This window comes from Felis catus, chromosome B3 (assembly GCF_018350175.1).
Source record: "Felis catus isolate Fca126 chromosome B3, F.catus_Fca126_mat1.0, whole genome shotgun sequence".
Taxonomy (NCBI): Eukaryota; Metazoa; Chordata; class Mammalia; order Carnivora; family Felidae; genus Felis; species Felis catus.
In genome coordinates, this window is record NC_058373.1 from 78,580,969 (window position 1) to 78,606,663 (window position 25,695).

Sequence of the window (25,695 nt, forward strand, 5' to 3'; positions counted from 1 at the left end):
TCTCTCTCTCTCTCTCTCTCATTCTCTAAATAAATAAATAAATAAATAAATAAATAAATAAATAAATATTTTAAAAAAGAATTCTAGGGGTGCCTAGGTGGCTCAGTTAAGCATCGGACTCTTGATTTCAGCTCAGGTCATGATTGATCCCAGGGTCATGGGATCAAGACCCACAATGGCTTTATGCTGAGCGTGGAGCCTATTTAAGATTCTCTGTCCCTCTCTCTGCCTCTTCCCCACTTTCACACATGCTTATGTACTAAATAAATAAATAAATAAATAAATAAATATTCCAGTTTGCAGCTGTATAATTCAGAATCTAGAGTCTCCATGTTAAGTGATCATAACTGAATTTCGAAAAGGAAGTAAGAATTAGGAAACGGGAATTTTTTTCAACACGGTTTTAAATCTTGCTCGAAGTAATATTAATCTAGTGGAGTCAGACTTTATTAAAATGTGCTATCCAAAAATATTTATCATTATGTTACATTGCTTTCCTGTGTTGGACATGGATGATCACCCAGCATCCTCTCTTCCTTTCTCCTCTTTCCTCATTTATCCCAGTTTAATTCATGTATTCACAGAGAAATCCTCTGTGTGTGTGTGTCACATACACACACACATGACAAGAACAAAACACATAGCAGTTACCTCACAATCATAAAGAAAATCAACCAGTGTGTAAAGCTGATGTTGTAGGCAGCAGAGTGGAGAAGCTCAAAGAACTTGGATCCTTGATGAGAAGACTGAGCTGTTGAAGCAGTCCACCTCGATGCCATCCCTGACAAAAAATAAATTTTCTTATTTTAAACGAGCTTAAGCCAATTTTTCAATCACTTGCTCCACAAAGCATCCTAACTGATTTATATTCCTAAACAATGCTCTTCACTACTTACAAAAGCAATGAGCAATATGATTTCTAGAATAAACACAATTCAGAAAGACAAAATTTTAACCAAAAATTGTCAAACTTCCATGGAACAGTTTCATCTATATTCTGAGTGAATTTGGATAAGACTAAAATGATACAACTTAAGTTTTAGATGATCAAATCAAAATATTGCAATTTTTCAAAGCATTTGATTTTAATAAGAATACACTAGAATCTGTATAATTTTTCATCTAACCATGTATCAATATGACCCCGTGAAATTCAGTTGAGTACAGAAACACAGCCGTTAAATCAAACACACATGCCTATTTGTCCAGCACCAAAAAATTGTTTTCCTGCTAAGATATGTCTACCAATGTACTTTTTTAAGGCGTTTTTTTGGTTTTGGTTTTGTTTTTTCATGTGGCTTATATTTCCACAAAAAGAATCCTGGAAGCTTATCTATTTTCACAGGCTGGAAGTGCTGCATTATTTAAACGCAACTACAAATGTTCTCACTTTGCAACAGGAATTGTTCTTAAAGGGTCTTATAATAGTTAGATTCTATTGCAAACAAGCATTTATTTCCCTGACTAAAGGAAGGAACTATTGCACACTATCTGACTGGGGTTTTTTCTCAGCCTTCTTTCTTTTCTGTGTCTACTATTCGTGACTTATTTACAATTTATGCTTTGTATCACAAGATACATCATTATAATTGTCAGTCCCATTTAAGGTTTTGAAAGAGAGTGAAAGAGATAGATGTTTGAGACTTCTGAATAAGAAGTGAAGTAATATTAACATGTGATTGATTGAATGTCGGCTGCTTAACTAAAACAGATGATCTATGATTTCTAGAGGGAACACACTCTGGGCTGAGATGATGTTAACATAACTAAATAAGGCCTCCTAAAGAATAAAAAGAGACATATATGGGCTACTTATAACTTCACAGAGAACATAGTTCTCGGTTCAGCAATTCATCAGAAATTGGTTCCCTACCTATTAAAAGCAAGAGATAAAAAAAAAGCATTGATATATCCTAGCATCCTATATATGCTAGCAAATCATATAACCGAATGATGGTCTCATATTAAAACAAAAGAAAAAGTTGATAGTACAGCTTCTTAGTTTTACAAAGGATAAAAAAACAGAAATTGTAAATGTGGATAAAGGAGAAAACGATGCACTTTTTTGAACACATGGAAAGGTCAATTTTATCGTTAGTAAACTTGTAAATAAATGATGTAATGCATTTCACATGATTTAGTAATTCTTTCAGAAATTGTCATGACAAAAAACCAATATTACAGTTGGTTAAGAGCATAAAACCAGAATACTGGGGTTTAAATCTTGGCCCTACCACTTATGATTGTGTGCCTTTAGACAAATTAATGAACATCTCTGATCCTCAATTTCCTCACCTGCAAGATGGGGATAATGATAATAATTGTAAAGACCTTACAGGGTTGTTAAAAGGATTAAAGAGCAAATATAGGTAATTATTTAGAGCAGTACATGTATTAAAAATGTAAACTATTATCAGTAATTCATACACATGAAAGTTGTCAATTCATTCTATACATGTAAGACACGTTAACTAAAAGCATACTTTTCTGTTTTTCTATTTCAAATTTTAATGGTCATACAAATACATGACACGTGATTCTATTAGATAGTCTTATTGACAAATTTAAACCTGCAGTCTGTTTTCTTATGTAAATATTGATTTCGTCCAGTATATATTTTTAAATAATGAATATACTGGTTGTATTCACAAAGTATAAACACCTCAGATATCTTAAACATTTTCTTTTAAATATATTCATTACATTTAACATATTCCAACCACTTATTTGGCACCTTATCAAAGATAAAAATAAATAATGTTATTTAACATATTTACATTTAACATATTCCAACCACTAGTTGAAAAATATTTTAAACTAGCATACTGAGTATTTTATTTTCCCTTAGTTTACATTATTTTTAAAAAACAACTATTTCTCTTTGACCTAAGTAAACAAAGTATTCATACATTTTAATCACATTGCTCCCAAATTAATCTGCTCCCAAAATAATATGTATTGAAGACACCATGGTATTTCCATATAGCATGTGTTTCTCCACATACATAAGTCAAACAATGTTCATAAACATCAAATATTTATTACATACCAGCCAGATTGAGGGCATCACTTGGACTCCAGGTAATTAGCCAAAGAACTTTAGAACTGAAAGGACCTCAGAATATGTTGGACAGCACCCTCTTTTCACTGATGAAGAAACTGATTCCCATAAAATGACACAAGAACAGAGAGAAGCCAAAGGCCACTGGCTTTGGCCAGGCAGAAATTTCAGATTCCTGTTCACTACATTCCACTGTTTAATATTTGCAGGGTCCCTGTCCTCAGGTTATGGCCAAGTTACTAAAAAACTTGCTTTTCTATAGAACAGCAAATGGATTTGATTTGAAAGGCATTGTTATGGCCTTTTATAAAGTTGTATTGAGACCTACAGAAGGTCCTGTCTTCAATTCTACTAAAGATACAATGCTATTAATAGACCAGAAAAAAAAATTGGTGATATCCATAGTCCTATCTAAAGTTTGTGATAGAATCATTATGTTATCCTGATTAAAGAAATTGCTCTCCTTTGGTCAATCTGCCCCAGCTATTATCTGAGAACATGTAATCAAAAAGTGCTGGATAACATGTTCTAACAAGAAAAGATGTAGTTGTGCGTTATTAGAAGATGGTGGCTGAAAAAAAAAACAGTCAGAAAAAAATAAACTGCAATAAGATATTCTTGAATCCTCACATATTTCTTGGAAGGCTCACAGTTTTAATCTTTTGGTCAATCAGAATATTTGCATTATCTATCTTCATTTTACTTCACATACAGTGACAATTAGGGAACAATCTTTTCTGAAGAGTAAAGAAAAGGGTTCAGCATCTACCTAATCAATCTTTTCTGTATAAAGACCAAACTGTAGAATTTGGTAGGAAATTTCACTTATTTTTCAACTGCTATTTTTAAGCTGAGCATTCTGATTAATTGCCTTAATATCCAATTATCTTTGTTAATATAAATTCAACCACAGAAAGGCCAATAATTAAAGAACACTTAAAATGGGGAGAATTTCCATACTTCCTTGACTCCAACTTGACAAAATGGTTTTTTGCTATTTTTAAGACCCATTTATATCTCTGTAATTATTGAAAGTAATATGCACACTTATATACAAATTTGGCAGAATATGAACGTTTAAATAATTTTAATATGCACAACTCTTTTGTTACTCTCCTCCTTCTTTGCCATACTAGACATACTGCGCCTTTCTTCATGGAATGTTTTAAACATTATGCTTTCAGTTCAAGGAAAAATAGGTAATATAGTTGTTGGTAATGATTCAGATTCTAGTTTTAATGGTAATCAATGTCAAATATGAAAATATATAGGGAAAGTAGAGCTTACACGAGGAAGTGGATTGGAGATTCCTCTAAATGTGAAATAGGAGAAGTCTGGGGATCCAGAGCAGGGAGGAGACTCACCTGTTAACCCTGGAAAAAGTCTTCAGAGGGAGAGTATGAGACCCAAGAGAGGAATGGCTATGTGGTCCATCTAAGAAGTTTGTACCAAAGGCACAAATCAGTCAACTGAACTGATGCTAGATTGACCAATGTTCTGTGACCTAAGCAAAACATAGAAGTAGCAAATATCTGATAAACCAGCTATTTGCCAGACTATCCATTCTTAATGGTAATCAGTACTAATGGATGCATAATAATTGTAATTCCCTTCCTACCTCCAAACCATAGCACAATCCTTATTGAAGCTTGAGATGGAAAACCTTTGTTTCACCATCCACTGGGTGGTCAGGCTGTGCTTGATAGAGTATAACACGAGTGCAGCCAAGCTTGAAAGGCAAATAAATGACACCCAGGGAAGACACTAGTGCAATATTAAAGGTTGCTGAGAACAGATAATACACACACCAGTCCAAGTGGTACCGTATTTATTTGTAGCAAGAAAAGGAAGAACGTGTACACAAAATCCAATCCTTTGCAATGCACTAGTTCCCCTCGGCCAACAAATCTATTCCATAGCTATCACAGGCAGCGTGACTGCACGCATCCCAATTTTTGCTGCAGTATAAGGACCCCAATCTTTCCCCTAGAGGATATGAAATACAGAAAATTCAAGGTGTGCCTGAGGGTCATTGAAGCGTGTCTTTCAGCAGGAAGACAAACAAAGCAGGAAGACAACAAAGGAGTGCATTGAGTTTGACACAGGGAAAGATATTCCCACACAAAGTAATAAGCCCAGCAAGGTAGTGTGGGTTCCCTATCTCTTGGTAAGGGATGTACTCCAGGCCAGAGGCCCATTCTTCTGGGCCAAGCTGGGACTGAAAGACTGCATGCAAGAGACTGTCTTTCTTAACAAGTTTCAACAAGTATAGCTAGATCATGACATCATCAATTTAAGTGCTTTTTAAACAAATACACATGACATCTCCTGCTGAAATTAAAACCTTCTGAACACACATTCAGAGACAGCTAACAACACCAACAACAAAATGGTTCCCTCCTCCATCTTCTGTATTTGCTCTTACTCCTTTTTCTCTATCACCACGGTTTCCCCAGTTACAATTTAAAAAGCCATCCTAGTCTCCTATGCTTCATCAACCTTCTATCCAGTGTTTGTTCAACGTACATGGCTAAACTCTATTACAACGTGATGACCACTGAGCTCAAGCCCTTCATTGGGTGTGCTTGAGCCCCCACTTCAGGTAGGCCCCACTCTCCCTCTCTTTCCCTCTCTCTCTCTCTGCCCCTCATGGGATTCTCTCTCTCTCCCTCTCTCTCTGCCCCTCGCTCACTTGAGCTCCCTATCTCTCAAAATAAGTAATAATGATAAAAAATAAATAAAACACTGATTAGCTTTAAAAAAATAAATATAAATATACTGTGATGACCATCTACCTGTATCTTACTTTCCTCATCATCCTTAACATCCTCACTTCTTCTCATTACTTCCACTTCTCACTACTTCTAGTCACTTCCTCTCACTAAATTCTCATTACTTCTTGACATCTTACAGTCTGCTTCAGTGGATAAGTGGATAGTGAAAAACAATAACTAAAAACTACAAGTTTCCCCCACTCTCTGAAAGTAGAGTCCTCCTATGAAATCTGTCATAAGCTGAAATGGCATAAAACGAAGAAGCAATCACCATTGCGTAAAAGTGAAAATTCTCTCTGGCTTTCTTTTGGGTTAGTGAAAGCAGATATTAATGTAGGTCTTTCACAGACACGAACTCTAGGAAAGCAAGGGAAACCTGTACTTGCGTTTGTGCAAAAATTCCATTGATTATGTATGTCCCCATATTCTAATAATGTTTTACTTAATATCAGTGACTCTTTTGGATCGTCTCTTTTTCTTATTCTTTCTTCTTCATCCTGTTCTAATTTTCTAACTTTCCAAACGTACCCATGCACACAGAGCTGTGTAGCTACACAAACATACGTGCACACAAACACATACATACACAAACACACAGAACTGGTTCATCCACTCTTAGTGATTTACAACGACTATTTTTATGCACAAAGAAATAAGACTATTATAAATAATAATAGTGTCTTTAAATACATAATATAGGTTCACCATTTTGCATAATTATATAGCCAGACAGGACAGATCGCTTACTTGACTAAATTCAGAAAATAAATGGTTAAAATGCTGGTAGTTTAAAAATAGTTGTTTGCTATTTTATTGTAGGCTATTATAATTATTTGGAGAAACTACTCAAGCTGGTGGCAGTTACTAGTTATCAATAATTAATCCCCTGTGGGCTCTAAGGGATTAACCACTTCTTAACTTCCTCTTAACGGTTTATCTTGAGCTCTTTCGTTCTACATTTCCTTCACACACATGAGTCCTCTTTCTATCAAAGAGCAATATTAATCATACAAGAATAGAAAATATTCTCATTAAAGCCCTGAAGCTCATTAGGGAAGTTTAAGTTATTCTAACACTTCCCTGATATTGTTGGATCCATGTAGTGAAGAGTGCGGACTCTCCTGCCAGTTAATTTTCTTACATGAGCTGACCTAAAGACTGAAATGCATTTTCTGTGCTGAGTAGAAGATGGAGAGTTGTAGCTATTTTTACTAAAACAACTAATTAAAATTTTCTCTGCCAAAACACTATTTTTCCTTTAGTGCTATTACATTAGCACATGCTTGTAAGCATATTATAGATATGCTTCATTTTATACAACTGATGCATTTCTGAAAAGTCAACGATATTTGGTACCTGTCTGAGGTGCAGAGAAGATTTCAGGCTAAAGGAAGCCTATGCAAAATAATTTGTTAAATAAAATATTCTGAGCTATACAGCTATCCTCAATGGATAAATTTTCTTCTAAAGTCATTGTGGGACACAAAAATAATATTCTGTAAAGCTGAAAGAGCCTTGGCAAGACAAAGACTGCATTGTAAAAAAAAGGTAAGGAAAAAGGCAAAGAGTCAAAAGAAATACGACAGATTTGGCAACGTATGAATGCGGGCAGTGAAAGGAGAAGGTCTCACCTTCAGAATCAACTCACCTAACACTGATTGTCAAGGAATTTCAGAAGTCATCTGAAGTAATAGTGAACAATTAGGGAAGCTGTTTAAGAAAGAGAAAAAAGACGCTTATGTAGTCTACCCAAGTGGAAAGTATACCCATAAAAGATTCCCTCTCTCACTGAGTCAATGCAGTAGAAAAGGCATTCATGAAATTAACTAAAGTGAATACCAATTTTAAAGTTCTAAGTCTTTCAAACTAAAGAATAAATAGCATGATAAATGTGAACTTTTTTTAAGTTGCAGGGCAACCACTGGGTTAAACAAGCTAAACAAGTATAAATTCCCTGCAAGCCTTTACTCCTCAGAATATAAGTATTTTAGAATATATGGTAAATCTTCAACAGAAAGGGTTTTTTCCAAATTTAAGTCACAGAAATTTTTGCTGAAAGTTTTTCTGGGATTAAAGATTAGAGCACCATAAATTATCATAAAGTTGTACTAAGATACAAATAAAAATTATATTAAAAATGACATTAGCAAAGTTCTGGTTGGTGTGCCAACCAAAAAAAAAAAAAACAGCAACAACAACAATTAGCTTTACTAATGCTAAAGCATTAAAAATTTAAAGCATTAAAAAATGTATGGATAGTGTCTTCTTCCTGACTGGCCTTGGTGCATTCTGTCTCAGCTGCTGATGACAAGATATCTTCAGGAAAGGCCAAAATTGGGCATCCTGCCTCCAACTTCAAAGCCATGGCTGTTATGCCAGATGGCCAGTTTAAAGACATCAGGGGAGGCACCTCAGTGGCTCAGTGGGTTAAGCATCCGGTTCCTGATTTCGGCTCAGGTCATGATCTCACCGTTCCAGGTTCCAGAGATCGAGTACCGCTGACAGCACAGAGGCTGCTTGGGATTTTCTCTGTGTCTCTCTCCCAGCTCCTTCCCTGCTCGCACTCTTTCTCTCTCAAAATAAATAAACTTAGAAAAAGACATCAGCCTATCTGACCACAAAGGAAAATACGTTGTGTTCTTTTACACTCTTGGCTTCACCTTTGTGTGTCCTGCAGAGATCATTGCTTTCAGTTACAGGGCAGGAGAATTTAAGAAACTCAGCTGCTAAATGATTGGTGCATCTGTGGCTCTCATTTCTATTGCCTGGCGTGGATCATCACACCCAAGAAACAAAGAGAACTGGGACCCAGGAACATTCCCTTGGTATCAGAAGCCAAGCATGCCAGTGTCCAGTGTCCAGGACAATGGAATCTTTTTTTTTTTTTGCTTTTCTTTTCATGTTTTTATTTAGATTCTAGTTTGTTAGCATACAAGGTAAGATTGGTTTAAGGTGAAGAATCTAGTTTAATTTAGTAAAATTGGTTTCAGGTGAAGAATTTACTGGATCATTACTTACATACAACACCCAGTGCTCATCACAAGTGCCTTCCATTTAGCCCATCCCCTGCCAGTACTTGTTCTCTATAGTTAAGAGTCTCTATGGTTTGCTTCCCTCTCTTTTTTTTCCATTCCCTTATGTTCATCTGTTTTGTTTGTTAAATTCCACATATGAGTGAAATCATATGGTATTTGTCTTTCTCTGACTCTTGTTTCACTTAGCATAATACATTCTAGCTCCATCCACATCGTTGCAAATGCCAAAGTTTCATTTTTTTAATGACTGAGTAATATTCCATTGTGTGTATGTGTATATATACATATATACATATACATATATATACATGTACGTATACATATACATATACATATACATATACATATACATATACATATACATATACATATACATATACATACATATATATCCCCTCTTCTTTATCCATTCATTGGTCAATGGACATTTGGGATCTTTCTGTAGTTTGGCTATTCTTGATAATGCCGCTATAAACCCTGGGGTGCATATGCCCCTTCAAATCTGTAATTTGTATCCCTTAGGTAAATACCTAGTAATGCAATTGCTGATTTGTAGGGCGGCTCTATTTTTAATGTTTTGAGGAACCTCCATACTGTTTTTCAGAATGGCTGCACAGTTTGCATTCCCACCAAATCATAAGAGGGTTCCTCTTTTCCCACATCCTTGTCAACATCTCATTTTGTGTGTTGTTAATTTTAGCCATTCTGACAGGTGTGAGGTGGAATCTCATTGCATTTTTGATTTGTTTTTCCCGGATGATGAGTAATATTGAGCATCTTTTCCTGTGTCTGTTGGCCATCTGAATGTCTTCTTTGGAAAAACGTCTATTCATGTCTTCTGCCCATTTCTTAACTGGATTGTTTGGCTGTTGCCTGTTGGGTTTGATAAGACCTTTATAGACTTGAATACTAACCCTTTTTCAGATATGTCATTTGCAAATACCTTCTCCATTCTGTAGGCTGCTTTTTGGTTTTGTTGTTTCCTTAGCTGTGCTACATTTTCTTTATCCATTTATCCATCAGTGGATATTTAGGTTGATTCTATGTCTTGGCACTCGTAAATAATGCTGCAAAGAACAGAGGGGTGCATATATCTTTTTGAATTAGTGTTTCATTTTCTTTGGACACATACCAGAAGGGGAATTGCTGGATGGTATGGAATTTCTATTTTCAATTTTTCGAGAAACTTCCATACTGTTGTCATAGTAGCTACATGAATTTACATTCCTATCAACAGTACACAAGGGTTCTCTTTTTTTCCACATCCTTGCCAAAACCTGCCATTATCTTTTTAGTAATAGCCATTCTGACAAGTATGAGGTGATATCTCATTTTGCTTTTGTTTTGCATTTCTCTGATATTCATCAGATATCGATATCAGATGATGCTTAGTTCCTTTGCATCTGTCTGTTGGCCATTTGTATGTCTTCTTTGGAAAAATGTCTGTTCATGTCTTCCGTCCATTTCTTCTGCGCAGAAGCTTTTTATCTTGATGAAGTCCCAACAGTTCATTTTGCTTCTGTTTCCCTTGCCTCTGGAAATGTGTCTAGTCAGAAGTTACTGCAGTTAAGGTCAAAGAGGTTGCTTCCTGTGTTCTTTCCTAGGATTTTGATGCTTTCCTGTCTCATAATTAGGTCTCTCATTCATTTTGAATTTATTTTTGTGTATGGTGTAAGAAAGTGGTCGAGTTTCATTCTTCTGTATGTTGTCACCCAGTTTTCCCAACACCATTTGTTGAAGAGACTATCTTTTTTTTTCTACTGGATATTCTTTCCTGCTTTGTTGAAGATTAGTTGACCATATAGTTATGAGTCCATTTCTGGATTTTCTATTCTGTTCCATTGATCTATGTGTCTATTTTCGTGCCAGTACCATACTGTCTTGATGACTATAACTTTGTAATATAATTGAAGTCCAGAATCATGATGCCTCCAGCTTTGCTTTGCTTTTTCAGGATTGCTTTGGCTATTCAGGGTCATTTGTGGCTCCATACAAATTTTAGGATGTGTAGCTCTGTCAAAACTGCTGGTGGTATTTTTATAGGGAATGCATTAAATGTGTAGGCTGCTTTGGGTAGCATAGACATTTTAACAATATTTTTTCCATCCAATCCATGAGCATGGAATGTTTTTCCATTTCTTTGTGTTCTCTTCAGTTTCTTTCATAAGTGTTCTATAGTTTTCAGAGTACACATCTTTTACCTCTTTGGTAAGGTTTATTTTTAGGTATCTTATTATTTGTGATCCAATTGTAAATGGGATTGATTCCTTGACTTCTTTTTCTGTTGCTTCATTATTGGTGTATAGAAATGCAACAGATTTCTTTACATTGATTTTATATCCTGTGACTTTGCTGAATTCATGTATTAGTTCTAGCAATTTTGTGGTAGAGACATCATGTGGTAGAGTATCATGTCATCTGCAGATAGTGAAAGTTTGACTTCTTCCTTGCTGACTTGGATGTCTTTTATTTCTTTTTTGTTGTCTGATTGCTGAGGCTAGGACTTCCAGTACTATGTTATATAACAATGTGAGAATGGACATTCCTATCTTGTTCCTGACCCTACAGGCAAAGTTCTGTTTTTCCCCACTGAGGGTGATACTGGCTGTGGGTCTTTTGTATATGGCCTTTAGGACTATGGAATGTTAAAGCTGATGAATGTAACTTGTTCAGGGCCTCTCTATCATTGATGATAAAGGCATCCTTTGGCAGATTACTGTGAATGACTTCCTTCTGGAACACTCTATCGATAAGATTCTGAGACTAATTCAGGCCTTCAAGTTTACTGACACGCATGGGGAATTGTGCCCAAGGCTGCAAGACTGGCAGTGATATCATCAAGCCTGATGTCCAGAAGAGCAAAGAATATTTCTCCAAGCAGAAGTGAGTGCTGGACCATTTTAGGGCCAGGCTGCAGTGGGTAACCATGAAGACAAGATTTCATTTGTACAATTGTCATGCTTAAAACATAAGACTTTAGGTTCAGTGTGGATGTGGTGTGGAACAGAACAGGCCTTTCCTGCAGGGGTTGGGAAGGCTGCCCTTTCTTCCTCTAGAGAGAGTGGCCTGAGCTGTGCTATGGGGCAGGACAACTGATGTGTATAGTAGTGGGGCATCACTTTAGATTATTTGTTGTTTCTATTAAACTTGAACTGAGGGGAAAAAAAGAAATATATAGACAAATGAATTCTATACGGCTATTTGACATCCTTCAGATTAAAATTTGGATGAATGTATATAGTCACAAGCTTCTGTAGGCTTGAGCATGAAAAAGAAACAATAGAAAAGGTCTACATCCCAAGTATCTTTGTAGCTTCCTTAGCATATTCAAAATATCAGATACTTTGGACAGTGTTCTTTACTATTTATATACATTGCTGCTTCATACAACATAGAAATTCCTATATCATAGTACGTGAACTACAGTATAAAAGCTTCAAACTTTGCAATTACCACCTACAGACAGGATCCTATTTTAATAAACATATATAACCAATATGAATTGTGGTCTTAGGCCAGATTTTTTCCTTAAAACTCAGATTTTGACGTAAACACCTGAGTGGGTGATGAACAATGGAAATTTGAGGAGAAAGGATGAGGAGCTGATGAGTTCAGTTTTGCCACATGGTACATTTAGGTGAAGATTTTCAGTAAGCAACTGAACTTTCACGTCTGACATTCAAAAATAAGTTGAACTAAAGGTAAAGATTTGGGATTAACAAATGATAGAAACTGAAGCCAACAAAGTAGTGAAGATCATTCAGATGGACAATATGTAGTAATATGAGAAAACATCTAAGGGGAAAAAAACACCTTAAAGAAAAAAAACTCACGGGGCGCCTGAATGGCTTAGTTGGTTGAGTGTCCAACTTCAGCTCAGGTCATGATCTCATGGCTTGTGAGTTCCAGCCCTGTGGCAGGCTCTGTACTGAGCTGGGAGCCTGGAACCTGCTTTGGATTCTGAGTCTCCCTCTCTCTCTCTCTCTCTCTCTCTCTCTCTCTCTCTTGTGCTCTCTACTTGTGCTCTTTCTTTCTCTCTCTCTCAAAAATAAATAAACTTTAAAATAATTTTTTTAAAAATTCATTATTTAATGCTTAGGCAGACAAAAACAAGAATTCCTTATAGAAGGACAATTTAACAAAGACTATTTTATATGAAAGTGCATCACATTATTGCCTTTCATCTTGAGTTTATTTTCTCAATATTTGCAAATCACACACACACACACACACACACACACACACATGCAGATTTCATAATTGTGGTTATGGTGCAGTAATACCATAATAGAAAAAAATGTTTATGAAATATTTACTCTGTGCCAGACACTGTGCTAAGTGTTTTATATACATTAAATCACTTAATCTTCATAATAGCCTGTTCTAGTTATTTGTTGCCATTAATAAACTAACCAAAACTTGGTGTTTTAAAACAGCCATTTATTATATTTCATGATGAATGAAATCCGTTTTAAAAATCACATATGGTTAGAATTGGTGATACTGTTACTCCACAATGAGTCAGCTGATGTCACTATATGTTATTCAGCTGGTGGATGGGCTGTTCAGAAGAGTCCCAGAGGTTTAACACACATGTCAGGTGCCTTGGCTGGAATGGCTGGAAAGCTGAGTTCAGCTAGTATTGGTAACCCAAGCACCTACACGTGGTGTCTCCAGCATGGTTGTCTAAGGGTAGTCAAATTTCTTATATGATTGGCTAAGGACTCTGAGAGACAGTTTTTCAAGAGCAAGAATTCAAAAAGGGATGAGCAAACACTGCAGAGCTTCAGATCTCACTCCAAAAGTCCCAGAATCCCACTCCCATTGCAATCGATTCATTAAGGGCATCACAAAGGCCAACTTAGACTCAAAGAGATGAAAATTGAACATCACCCTCAAAGAGAAGGGTAGCAAAGTATTTATAGACATCTTTAATCTATCACAGAGCTCTATACGATAAATATGATTATCATTCCCTTTCATAGATGACAAAACTGAGTCCTCTGTGGTTGATAAATTGCCAGGATACCATTGTTGGTAAGTAGTTAAACCAGTAATTAAAACATGGCAGTCCTAACTCCAGTGCCTTAGCCCTTAGCTGCTGTTCTAGAAATGGTTGATTATGTATCACATTTGAGGAGCTATTTTGGCTGTCAATCAGTAGATCTAACATAAATAATAACACTGTAAAATCTTTGGTAATTTGAAAGGTGCCAAGTAAATTTTTAAAATATTTTTACATACAGAGCGTTCATAGATGTAGCAGAGGATACAAAATGTACCAACCTATAACCCATAAAAAGTTTACGTTTTAGTGGAGAGAATGAGGATAACAACCTTGGTACAAAGTTGTTACTACATATTGTGAAGTGATCCCTGTAGAATAGTTATAGCCATTCAGAGGTAGCAAATAGGCTGATTTGCACTGATTCTTTATATAGAATATGCTCTCTGCCATGACTGTCCTTCCAATCCACTGTGCAGGTGCATGACCACCTTTAAGTTCAAACTTGAATGTCACATCCTCCTGAAGACAATCCTCAATCTTCAAACTCTGTGCAAGCTGTCTGCCCTTTGAACCTCTATTATACATTGTTTACATTTATCTCAGGATACTCAGGTCACCCTACTTTATATTAGTTATGTTTGCACTTGTCTAGGCTCTCCTCTGTTAACCAGACCATTTGTTCTACTCATGTTTGTCCCTTCTTTAGTACACTGAATTTTAAAAATGAATCAATAATTACTTGTAAATTATGTTAAATGTAAATCTAGTAAGGATGTATTGAATAGCCATTTAATATTTACAGATGTTTAGTATATGCCAGAAACTAGGTACAGAAAGGTTAATAAAACATGGCCAATGCCGAGGATGCAGAGAAAGGGGAACTCTTTTGCACTATTGGTGGGAATGCAAACTGGTACGGTCACTCTGGAAAACAGTATGGAGGTTCTTCAAAAAGTTAAAAATAGAATTACCCAATTACCCAACAATTGCACTACTGGGCATTGACTGAAGGATACAAACATACAGATTGAAAGGGGTACATGGAACCCAATATTTATGGCAGCATTATCAATAATAGCCTAATTGTGGAAAGAGCCCAAATGTCCATCAACTGATGAATGGATAAAGAAGTGGTACACACACACACACACACACACACACACACACACACACACACACATATAACGGAATATTACTCAACCATCTAAAAATGAAATCCATACTTGCAGTTACATGGATGGAGCTAGAGTGTATTATGCTAAGCAAAATAAGTCAGTCCGAGAAAGACAAATACCACATGATTTCACTCATATGTGGAATTAAACAAAACAAATGAACATAGGAGAGGGGTAAAAAAAAGAGAGAGAGAAAGAGAGGGGGGAGGCAAACCATAAGAGACTCCTAACTATAGAAAACAAACAGGGTTGATGGAGGTGGGTGGGGCATGGGCTAAATGGGTTATGAGCATTAAGGAGGGCACTTGTTGTGATGAGCACTGGGTGTTATATATAAGTGATGAATCACTAAATTCTTCACCTGACACCAATTTTACCATATATGCTAACTAGAATTTAAATAAAAACTTGAAATAAAAAAAAGAATTGTAAAAACAAACAAAGAACAAAACAGGGCCGATGCACTTACAAGAGTTGACAATGTAGTTATCTGTTAAATCTAAATCTAAAACTTAGAGTTCAAGGATTCACATGAGTACAGTTATTGGCAACCACAACAATGTCTTGAATTCAATTTAAACTGAGAGATTTACCTAACACAAATTTTAAACTTTAATTTTTTTACAATTTACAAAGGCCTAAACATTAAGATAATATTAAAACAGACAGTACATATTTTTTGTCCAATTAGGGGAAAAGCTCTTCCTCATCACCAAGCCATGTTATCTGCAATTTTTTTAAAGCTCGAGGCTGAAAATAAATGCTAACATTGTACTAATATCTTTATAATATCGACAATAGATCACTACCTTTATTAACAAAAGTATGTTACTTAAATCCTATTTCACCAATCCTTTGGATTTATCACCAATACATTTTATCATTAAGGTACTATATAAATTTTAAAATACCTTCATCAAAACTTTTAGCATGATTAATGAAAATGAAATCGTGGTGTTTTCAATTAACTATGATTTTGCAAATGAGGCTTTTTTTTATTCTTTTTTCATTAAATCTCCAATGGTAATTTTCTAACTTAAAAATGAATACCAAAAGTTCAGGGAATGTTGCATACCTTTTGCACATAAAAAAATTCTTTCAGTGGACACGATCAACTCTAATTTATCCTCTTTAAATCAGTTAGAATTGAAAGCGACCCTCCATGAAGAACAGTTCCACAAATCAACCTCATCTTTCAAGCAAAAAAATATTTTTGTGTCCATTTCCCTCATCAGTGGACCTGTTTGTTCACCGCTACTTCAAGCAACTTGCTTGCTCCTATCAAAATGAAACCTCAGGAAACTCAAGAACAAATTCAGCCAAATAGAATATAATGATTATAAAGTTTAAAGAGTCAGTTTCCAAGAGGTAGTTGAGCTTCAAAAAGGCAAGTCCTTACACCAAAACAAATAATTTGTAATTGAGAAATTGAGACATATGCTAGTAAATAGGGATGATAATATGTGATAAGGAACTTCTTGGGTCTTGTTACACACACAGAAATCATGTTACATCACTAATATATTTGGTCAGAATATAAAACTAGAGAATAATTACTACCCTACACAAATGGACACCATTCTCTTTTCTGTCTAACTGTAAGGTATCTAATATTCAATCCCAGTTGAAGAATGAGTTATTAACCATAAAGAAAGCCTTTACAGTAAACCTCCCCTTAAAGGTTACCTGTACTCTAGATCATCTTAAAAGAGGACACATTAGAAAATATCTACTAAGCAATGCTTAAATTAAGCACTGATTCAGGAAGAAAGGAGATTAAAACGTTTTGATCTGCTAAGAAGTATGTTTTTCATTGCAGCATTGGTAGTAGAAGCTGGTTTTTTCCCCTCTCAATAAAAGGAACTAGGAACAAATTCACAAGACATAGGCAAATCACAATTTTTAATATTGCTTCCTATCCTTCTGAGATCAAATCAGTTTTTTAAAAAGAGTAGGGAGGATCTTATTCAAAGAAAGATTATAATTTCTCACCATTATAGTCACAGTGTAATACTGCACACAGTCTGCAGAAAAATAAAAGTCATTATTATTTCTCCAGTTTAAGGGTCCATACAGAAATTATACCAATTCTTACCCTTTTCAGAAAAAAAAACTGTATATAATCAGGAAGCCTTACCATGATCAATAGAAACAGCACACACCATAAGGCAGTCTGTTAGTTTGTCTACCAAATGTATTTTCCCTTTATTCCTAGACACAAAACTAAATGGAATTTTCTAGCCTCCTTTTTATAATGAAGTCATGTGACTGTTTTTCTCCATAGAAGATAATGTGATATATGCCCGTTACGGACCTGAGTCTTGGGACCATGACTATACACCCACCATATTGTCCTTCTCCTTATTATCAGCTGGGATTTACAGAGACTTGGTCTATGCCATGCAGAGGATGACAGCTCTAGGGGATGACAGGGCAACCAGTGGGGAAAGAACCTGTATCTCTGAATAACCGCATAGAGCAGAGTTGAAGCACTCAGTTTGAACTTTTATGTAAAGGAGAAATCATCTAATCTCATTTAACTTACTGAAACATTGTTCTCTTTAGTATAGCATCCTACTCTAACCCTAACTAATAGAGACCAGTATTTCCTATCCACAGAAGCTATTCAAGAATTACCAGCATGAGTACTTTTCCTTGTTATTTTTTTAAAGTAATCTCAACACCCAAATTGGGGCTCAAACTCATGACCTCAAGATCTTCTTCTTTTTTCTTTTAAATATTTATTGTTGAGAGAGAGAGCGAGCACAAGATGGGGAGGGGCAGAGAGAGAGAGAAGGAGACACAGAACCCAAGCAAGTTCCAAGGCTCTGAGCTGTCAGCACAGAGCTCGACACGGGGCTTGAATTCACAAACTATGAGATCATGACCTAAGCCAAAGTCAGACATTTAACCAACTGAGGCACCCACGTGCCCTCCAATTATTCTTGATCAATATAAGCCTGACTAATTGAGAGTGGCAAGGCATTCATATATCTAAGTACAAGCAAAAAGGCAACCCCACCAATATAATCCAAATATAGTAATAATACCTAAATTCAGCTGTATATAACCATGTTTCATGATTTGACTTTATATAAAAACTTGGAACTTCTGCATTACTTTAGGGCACAGTCTGGAGACCAATAAAGAAAAGACATATTACAAAGTGATGTTTGATTTTTTTTTATCATTTAAATAATTTTCAACAACTGCTTGAAAAGTTAATAACCAGTTTAGTCTTCTGTTTTATTTTAGGGTTTATTTGATATACAGGTAAATTATTTCCAACTTAATTTATTATATTTCAGGAAATCCTGAAAAGATCACTTCCCAACTTCCCAAAGTATGCCTTGCTTACTCAAAAATGCCCAGATTTCCTTTAATAGAGTGAAATGTCTAATAAAGGGAAGATAAGATTTGAGATAATCTTCTGAGGAGAAGGTAAAACAAATTGAATTTACATCCAGGTATCAATGATTGACTTCAGACGTTCTTCTAAAAATAGTTTTTATTGAGGTGTCTGGCTGGCTTGTTTGGTAAAATGAATGACTCTTGATCTCAGGCTTGTAAGTTCAAGCCCCATCTTGGGTGTAGAGATTACTTCAAAATAAAATCTTAAAAAAAAAAAATTAAAAAGAAAAAGAAAAAAAAGAAAAATAGTTTTTATTGAAAGATAGGGTACATGAAAAGTAGAAAGGAAAGAGGTACGTCTTCAGGTGAAAAGATATAACTCATCTACTTTTCAGTTCCATCTAGAATTGATTGACTCTACTGCAAATAAAGTGATAGTAAAAAGAAAAGAAATCAACAGACGGACCAAATAATCATCCATAGATGGCAGGGACACAGCATTGTTAACAGGAGATGTGCTATATCCACAGGTATGAATCAGTTTTATGTGTCAGCAGTTAACCACCTATTGTGTTTTTTTCTATGATTCATATAAGGAAATCAGTCTCCTCCCTGAAATTCACCCCACTTTCTCACTGATAAAAGAAATCATTTTGTTAAATTGACAGTGATCTAGGATCCTTCACATCTCTAAGCCAGCTTCCTCATCTGTAAAATAACAAAATAATACTATGTTATAGACTCATTTTAAGGTTAAAGAAAATTATATCTGTGGAGTGCCAACACAATTCGTACCATTCAGTGGGAATTCAATAATTTTTTGTTTTCTGTTTTCACTCTTTCATTATTATATAAAATGTGAAGTTCCTCAGGTACTTCCTTTGCCTGAGCCAAATACCAGAATCCGGCAAAAAATATTACACAATTACTATGAATGTACTAACCTTACTTTGCCAACTTTTCATTATAATAACAGTTAACATGTGAAGAATGCTTATGATTTTATGCCACAATCTTCAAAAGGTTTTATAGATGCAGAAACTAAAATTCAGATGGGTTAGGAAACTTCTGAAGGTTACACAGCTAATAATTTGAAAAGATGGCATTTTCACTTGGGAAATTGCCTTCTCAAGCCCATACCTTTAATCACTATGTTGTACTGCCTCTCACTTTTGTTTTCATAATACCTGCCTGGACATAACATCGCATAGTCTTATTTTCATATTTACTGTCTAACCGTTCTTGAAAATACCCACTCTGACCTGTCTCTTTATAAACGCTCTATTGTACATGGCCTTCTTATAATTTTCATTTCATTTATATTATTGACCTTAATATGTTTTACAAATATTGCCATAGTTAATCTGAGTCAAGTTTCTTTTAAGTATAATGAAAAAGAGATTTAGAAATTATTAAACATTAGAGCCCAAGGGAAATTTTATTTTTTTAAGTTTTTTTAAATTTATTTATTTTCAGAGAGAGACAGAGAGAACGGGTGGGGAGGGGCAGAGAGAGGGAGAGGGAGAATCCCTTCATGGAAAGCAGGCTCCATGCTTTCAGCACAGAGCCCAATGTAGGGTTTAAACCCACAAACCATGAGATCATGACCTGAGCCAAAACCAAGAGTCAGATGCTTAACCGAGCCACCCAGGTGCCCCTGAAGGGAATTTTTAAAAAGCTAAGTCTTGCTTCTAGATTGTGTAGGACCTGTAACCATTCAGAACATATTAAATGGTGAGTGTTTAAATCTCTTAGTGGTTCTACCTAGCCCATTGTCTTCCAAAATTAATTATGTAAATTACACTTTTTTATGGTGATCTCCAAATCTCCTGAATTTAAGTCAGTGTTTTTTCCAGAAAAATATTGTCTTAATGAACAGTGGCGTTCCTTATCACATAGCAAATCACACAAAAGTAGAAATAGACTAGACTTCAATTATAACCTATGACTCACCTTATTTTATTTTAGCATTTTAAAGATTATCACTCCATTATCCTCTGGCGTCCACTGTATTTTTTTAGAAAAAGAATAGCTAATACCCTTATCTTGCCTTTATTAGCTCCTTGCAAAGTAATACATCTTTTTTTTTTCTAGCTGCTTTTTCTTTTTATCTGTAGTGTTCAGAAGTTTTATCCTCATTTGCCAGTTTTGTTTGGTTTTGCATTTATCCTATTTGGGCTCTTAGCATTTCTTGCTTTGATATTTTAATCAATGTTGGAAATTTCTGCTGCACCATCTCTTTATTACTTCCTTCCCATCTTCACTCTGATCATTTCCCTTTAGATCAGATCTTCATTATCAATATGGACTCTTTCAACAGCTTTCTAAATTTGCTCCCTGCCTCTAGTCTTTAAATATACCTCCCTCACATAATCATACTACTTTCACAATTAAAACACTCAGTTCCCATAAGATAATGTCTAAAGTCCTCAGTAAATGTATCTGTAAGGTCCTCATGATATGATGCCTAGCAATATTTCAGTCATGTGTCCTGCTGTTTAACACTTCAACCTTAAACAACCTGTGACTGTAGTTTCCTATAAACTCATACTAGGTCTCAGTGATACATCTCTATTTTTCAACTCCCCTGAGACTCTTCTAAAATAAAAACAAAAATCCATAAAAATAGAATTAATATGTAACCAAGAAGAAGGTAAGAGAAATATGAGCAAATGAGAGAGAGCAACAAATTTCTAGAGGCTGGAAAGTGCAGAATAGAAATTTAACTAAGTGCAATTAAAGGTAAGGCCTAGAAAACAAAGTCTTTAAAACAGAAAAGTCAATTGCTAACTGAAAGCATAGGAGGCTTACCTTTTTTTAAAACAAGAAAGAAAAGTCAATTTCTAACCAAAAGTACAGTAGGGCAGAGGGAAGTAAAGTTGTGTAAAAAGTCATGATTCCAATGTGGAAAATATACATCTTTGGCATGATTTTAAGTAAGTGATAGTTAAGAAAAGAGAATCCATTTCATCAGAGCACAGTACATGACCCAGCATAGTCATAAAAACATAAATGTACACAGTCTATTAATGCAGAAAAAGTGAAAAACTTGTTTGCTGTTTCCTATCAAGTCACAATGATAACAATCTCAACAAAATAAAAATAATAGGGTAGCTGATAAGTGGTGGAGAATGACAAAAGTAAAAAGATGGAGGAAACAGCAGAAGTGATAGTATCATCTCTTAACAATGTGTTGGGTCATTATTTATGAACACAAAAGTAACCTGTAGAAGTAATAAAATGATAAGTAACTCTAAAAGACACCAAGGAGGTCTAATCATATAATTTAGTGATATGGAGAAATCACCAAAAGAAATGCAAGCAAAAATATTTAAAAGAGCTTACCCCTAGGAAACCAATTAGCCACTGAATAGAAATGGTTCTGTTTCTTTGATTACAAGATCTTCTAAATCATTTTATTATTGTTACATGTTCTTATGTTCCATTTATAATTTTTTTCTAAATGTTTTGAAGAGAGAGCTTAGGTGGCATTAGGCTTTCCAGAAAGCCTTCCCTCAATCTGAAGATCCAAGTGGCTTTCCTGTGTGTTTCCATAGTACCCAACACATACCTCCAACGTGGCACTAATTTTAACATACACCTATGACTATGTGCTCATCTTTTCCACTAGAATCTGAGTTCTTTTGGAGGAGGAATTAAATTTTATTCATCACTCTACCCTCATCACCTCATACATTATCTGGTACAGGGTAAGTCATAATTACATGTTCACTTAGTGAATAAACCATCAACTGTGATGGGTAATCAATTTTTTTAAGGAGGCTCTATACCCAACATGGGACTTGAACACACAAACCCAAGTTCAAGACTCCCATGCTCTACTGACTGAGCCAGCTAGGTGCCCCATATTGGGTAATCTATATTAAAGTCAATATTTCAATTCATTTATGGGAATTAATATAGACACTCATGAGATATTTAATCCTTTCCTTACCTCACTGCATATTTTAACTTTGTAATGACAATGAATGTAATAGAGATGTAAAGCCACATGTTTCCAAACCATCAGTATTTATCAGACACTGCAAGAAAACTTTAATCACAATATAATATTCAAAATTCTCACACCTACAATTTAAAATAAATCAAAAGTTGATTCTAAGTCTAACTGGTTTTAAATCAACTTACCAAGTTCAAAAATGTTAATATCTCTCACTAACTCACAGCATGCTACTATCAGCCTTAATTTTGTATTATTTCATAGAAATGTTGCAATTACAATTTAGTCCACATTGATCAGCAAAAGTTAAAGGGCAAAATTAATTAACGGAAATAGTAAAGGGCAAAAGATTAATATGATGACACATCTAAAATGCTTACAGTAAGAGAGGCACTGTTATTTTGAGATTATCCACATTGATCTGCAAAAGAACAGAAGGAGAAATCTGTGAATAAAGCTGAATTTCAACAAACTAAATTCTATGTTAGCATTTTAAAAATAATTACTAAAAATGACAACCACATTATAGATTTGAAACTTCTGACTAATAGACCCAACAATGACTAATGTATTACAAATAAGCTATGAAGAAAACTCCAAGTTGATGTGTGGATTTATATCAGAACGTCATATAAAACATATGACTAATTTTTTACTACAATGCATGAAAAGTTTTAGACACCATATAAAGCACGTAATCTATTTTAAGTTGTCGGGATTTTCTGGTGATAGTTATTTTGAAAACTTAAGGAACAGTATAATATCCAAACAATTAATTCAGCATACTTGTAGAATATATGAGGACTTTAGATCAATCAGAGGTAAGTAGTTGATAACAATGAATATTCTTATCTTTTGGGGGGTTTGTGTGACTTAACATAAATCAAATCCAGAAATAAAATCAGAGCACTGCCTTTGCTATTCATATACTTCCATCACTTACATCTCCCTTGCTCTGGGGAATAAATTTCTGAGTTCAGGTGTTTTGAACACCTGAATTTCTGAGTTCAGGTGTTTTGAACTCCATTTCAGATAAAAGGAACATGAAAGAGATTAGAATGAGAAGCCCTACCTCACACAATTATTAAGTAACAGAATGGATGCTAGGATTTGAATCTTCTGGTATTCAATGGTCTTTCCACTAAATGCTGGTTTCCAGTCCTTGTTCGCTACTAAAACATACGTATACTATCAGGACTCAATTAAGAGCCATTTTGGAAAATACTGAAACCTGTGATGAGCCATTTTCAACCTAAGTAATTTTTTTATTTATTTGTGTGTGTGTGTGTGTGTGTGTGTGTGTGTGTGTGCAAAAACGTGATTTTATTAAAGCACAGGGATAGGACCAGTGGGCAGAAAGAGCTGCCCTAAGTGATTTTTAAAGCCTCTCCCACTCCCCTATCCCAAGAAATGGCTGTGAGTAAATGGGAGAAATGATAGAAGCCTCATATAACACCTACGGCAATAATCTACACCTGCCCAATAAAGCAGTTAGGAGGGATGGTGAGTTCTAATAGGTTATGAAAGGAGTTTAAGAAACACATTTTTATAAGCTTTTTTTAGAAGGCTACCTACAATATCTTTATGTTTAAAATGATCTTTTTGATCAATTTGAAGAAGCACAAATGAAACTCTATGTGTTATTTTAAAATTTAGCAAGTGTGTGTATGTGTGTGTATCTTTTGTTTGTATTTACTTGGTTACAGTTATATCTCCTTGAAATAATATATTTTACTTTTACCTAGAACGTTTTTTCTAACTACATTCTAGGAATATTAGAAAAAAAAATTAGTATTTTGAACTAACTGTAAGCTATCTAGCGTCTTTGATTCAAGCCATTTAGGTACCTTAAGATCCACATAACCCATGCCATCAAGCAGGCAAACATCTACACTATGTTTTCTCACACTGTGGACTTTAATATTAATACCTCAGATCCATCAAGGCATTCCAAAATCATAAACACGTAACCCTCATATGGGGAACAGTAAAACCAGACGCTCTTCTGTATTCAGAGAATGGTTGATAATAGAAAAACAGGAACCAGTACAGGGAAAGTGTTCTTGTTTCCCAGAATAAAGGTAGCAATTTGATTAAAAAAAAAAAAAAAGACTTCTGACCCCAAACAATGAAATTTCCTATTGGAAATAAATAGCCCCTTCATTCATGTCAGAAGACAGTTTCAAAAGAACAAGCTATGTAATAATTAAAAAGCAGACAACATGACTCCCTCAGTAGTCAGTACAGACACTACAGTGTCAGTGACAGCGTGAGTTCCACGGTGGAAGAGAAGCAACTATGGAAAGTCAGTGGTTGCTCAAGGTTTAGAGGAGGAAGCAGATCAGGAAAACAAATGTGATAGAAAGGCAGCCGGCACACAAAGAAAATCAACACAAAGAAAATCAAAAAACTACATTGTAAATATGGAGTTCACAGAGAAGTGGGGGGAATAGAGTGAGCATCAAGATTTAATAGTAATCAAATCTTATCCCAGTCCTACAGTACAGAGATCTGGATTTAACACCTATCTCCACCACCCATGCATGCTCTCAAATTAGTTACACAGCCTCAGTTTTCTCACCTGTAGTTTAAGGTGAAAAATAATCAAAGAAATAATAAAAACATTTACTTTATGGGTGCCATAAGTTTAAAAAGAGATAACAGCCCAAAGGCAGCTATTAGCATTATTAATATAGCCAAAAATCATTGAGTCCCTTGTAGCATAATGAGAAATATGATACAAGAAACCCAAAGCAGACAAAACATTGACTTAGCCACCCCTAAGTAGTGGTCGTAGCCATATGGTAGTGGTTGAGAGCATGGACTTAGGAACCAAACTGCCTGACGCTCTTACTTACCAGGGAACCTATGGCAAATTCCTTAATCTCTGTGCCTGTTTCCTTATCTGTAGACTAAGAACTATAAAACAACAACAACAACAAAATGGAATTATCATGGGGGACTTCTAAAAGTCACTAGTCTTTTAGAATAGTGACTGGCATTTATTGTCTTGAACAAATAAGTAAAGCATATCAATGCCTTCAAGAAGAGAAATTGGTGATCAAAATTAATGAATATGTTCTTAGTTGTTATCCTTATTTAGCATACTCCATGAATTTATTTTTAAAGATTCGACACAGTGTGATTTATTTATTTTTAGTATCTTTGCCATTATTTTTGGTAGAACTAAGACCATAATCTATTTCTCCTAAGTATACCAGTATATTTCACTAGCATATAACATAAAATCTTTTTTAAAAAAAAAATTAAATAAGTAAGTAATTTAAGCAATCTCTACACTCAGCATGGGACCTGAACTCACAACCCTGA

General features: G+C 35.0%; 1 long non-coding RNA gene across 1 annotated transcript in view; it reads right to left on the reverse strand.

Moving 5' to 3' along the window:
* Positions 1–307: 307 nt before the first annotated feature.
* The window catches only part of LOC109500784, a 35,536-nt gene continuing 10,148 nt past the window's right edge, over positions 308–25,695 (reverse strand). The window contains exons 3-4 of the long non-coding RNA XR_002158527.3: positions 22,746–22,786; positions 308–781 (exon numbers count right to left, since the gene is read on the reverse strand). This is a non-coding gene — a long non-coding RNA (uncharacterized LOC109500784). The remainder of the gene's footprint in view (positions 782–22,745; positions 22,787–25,695) is intronic.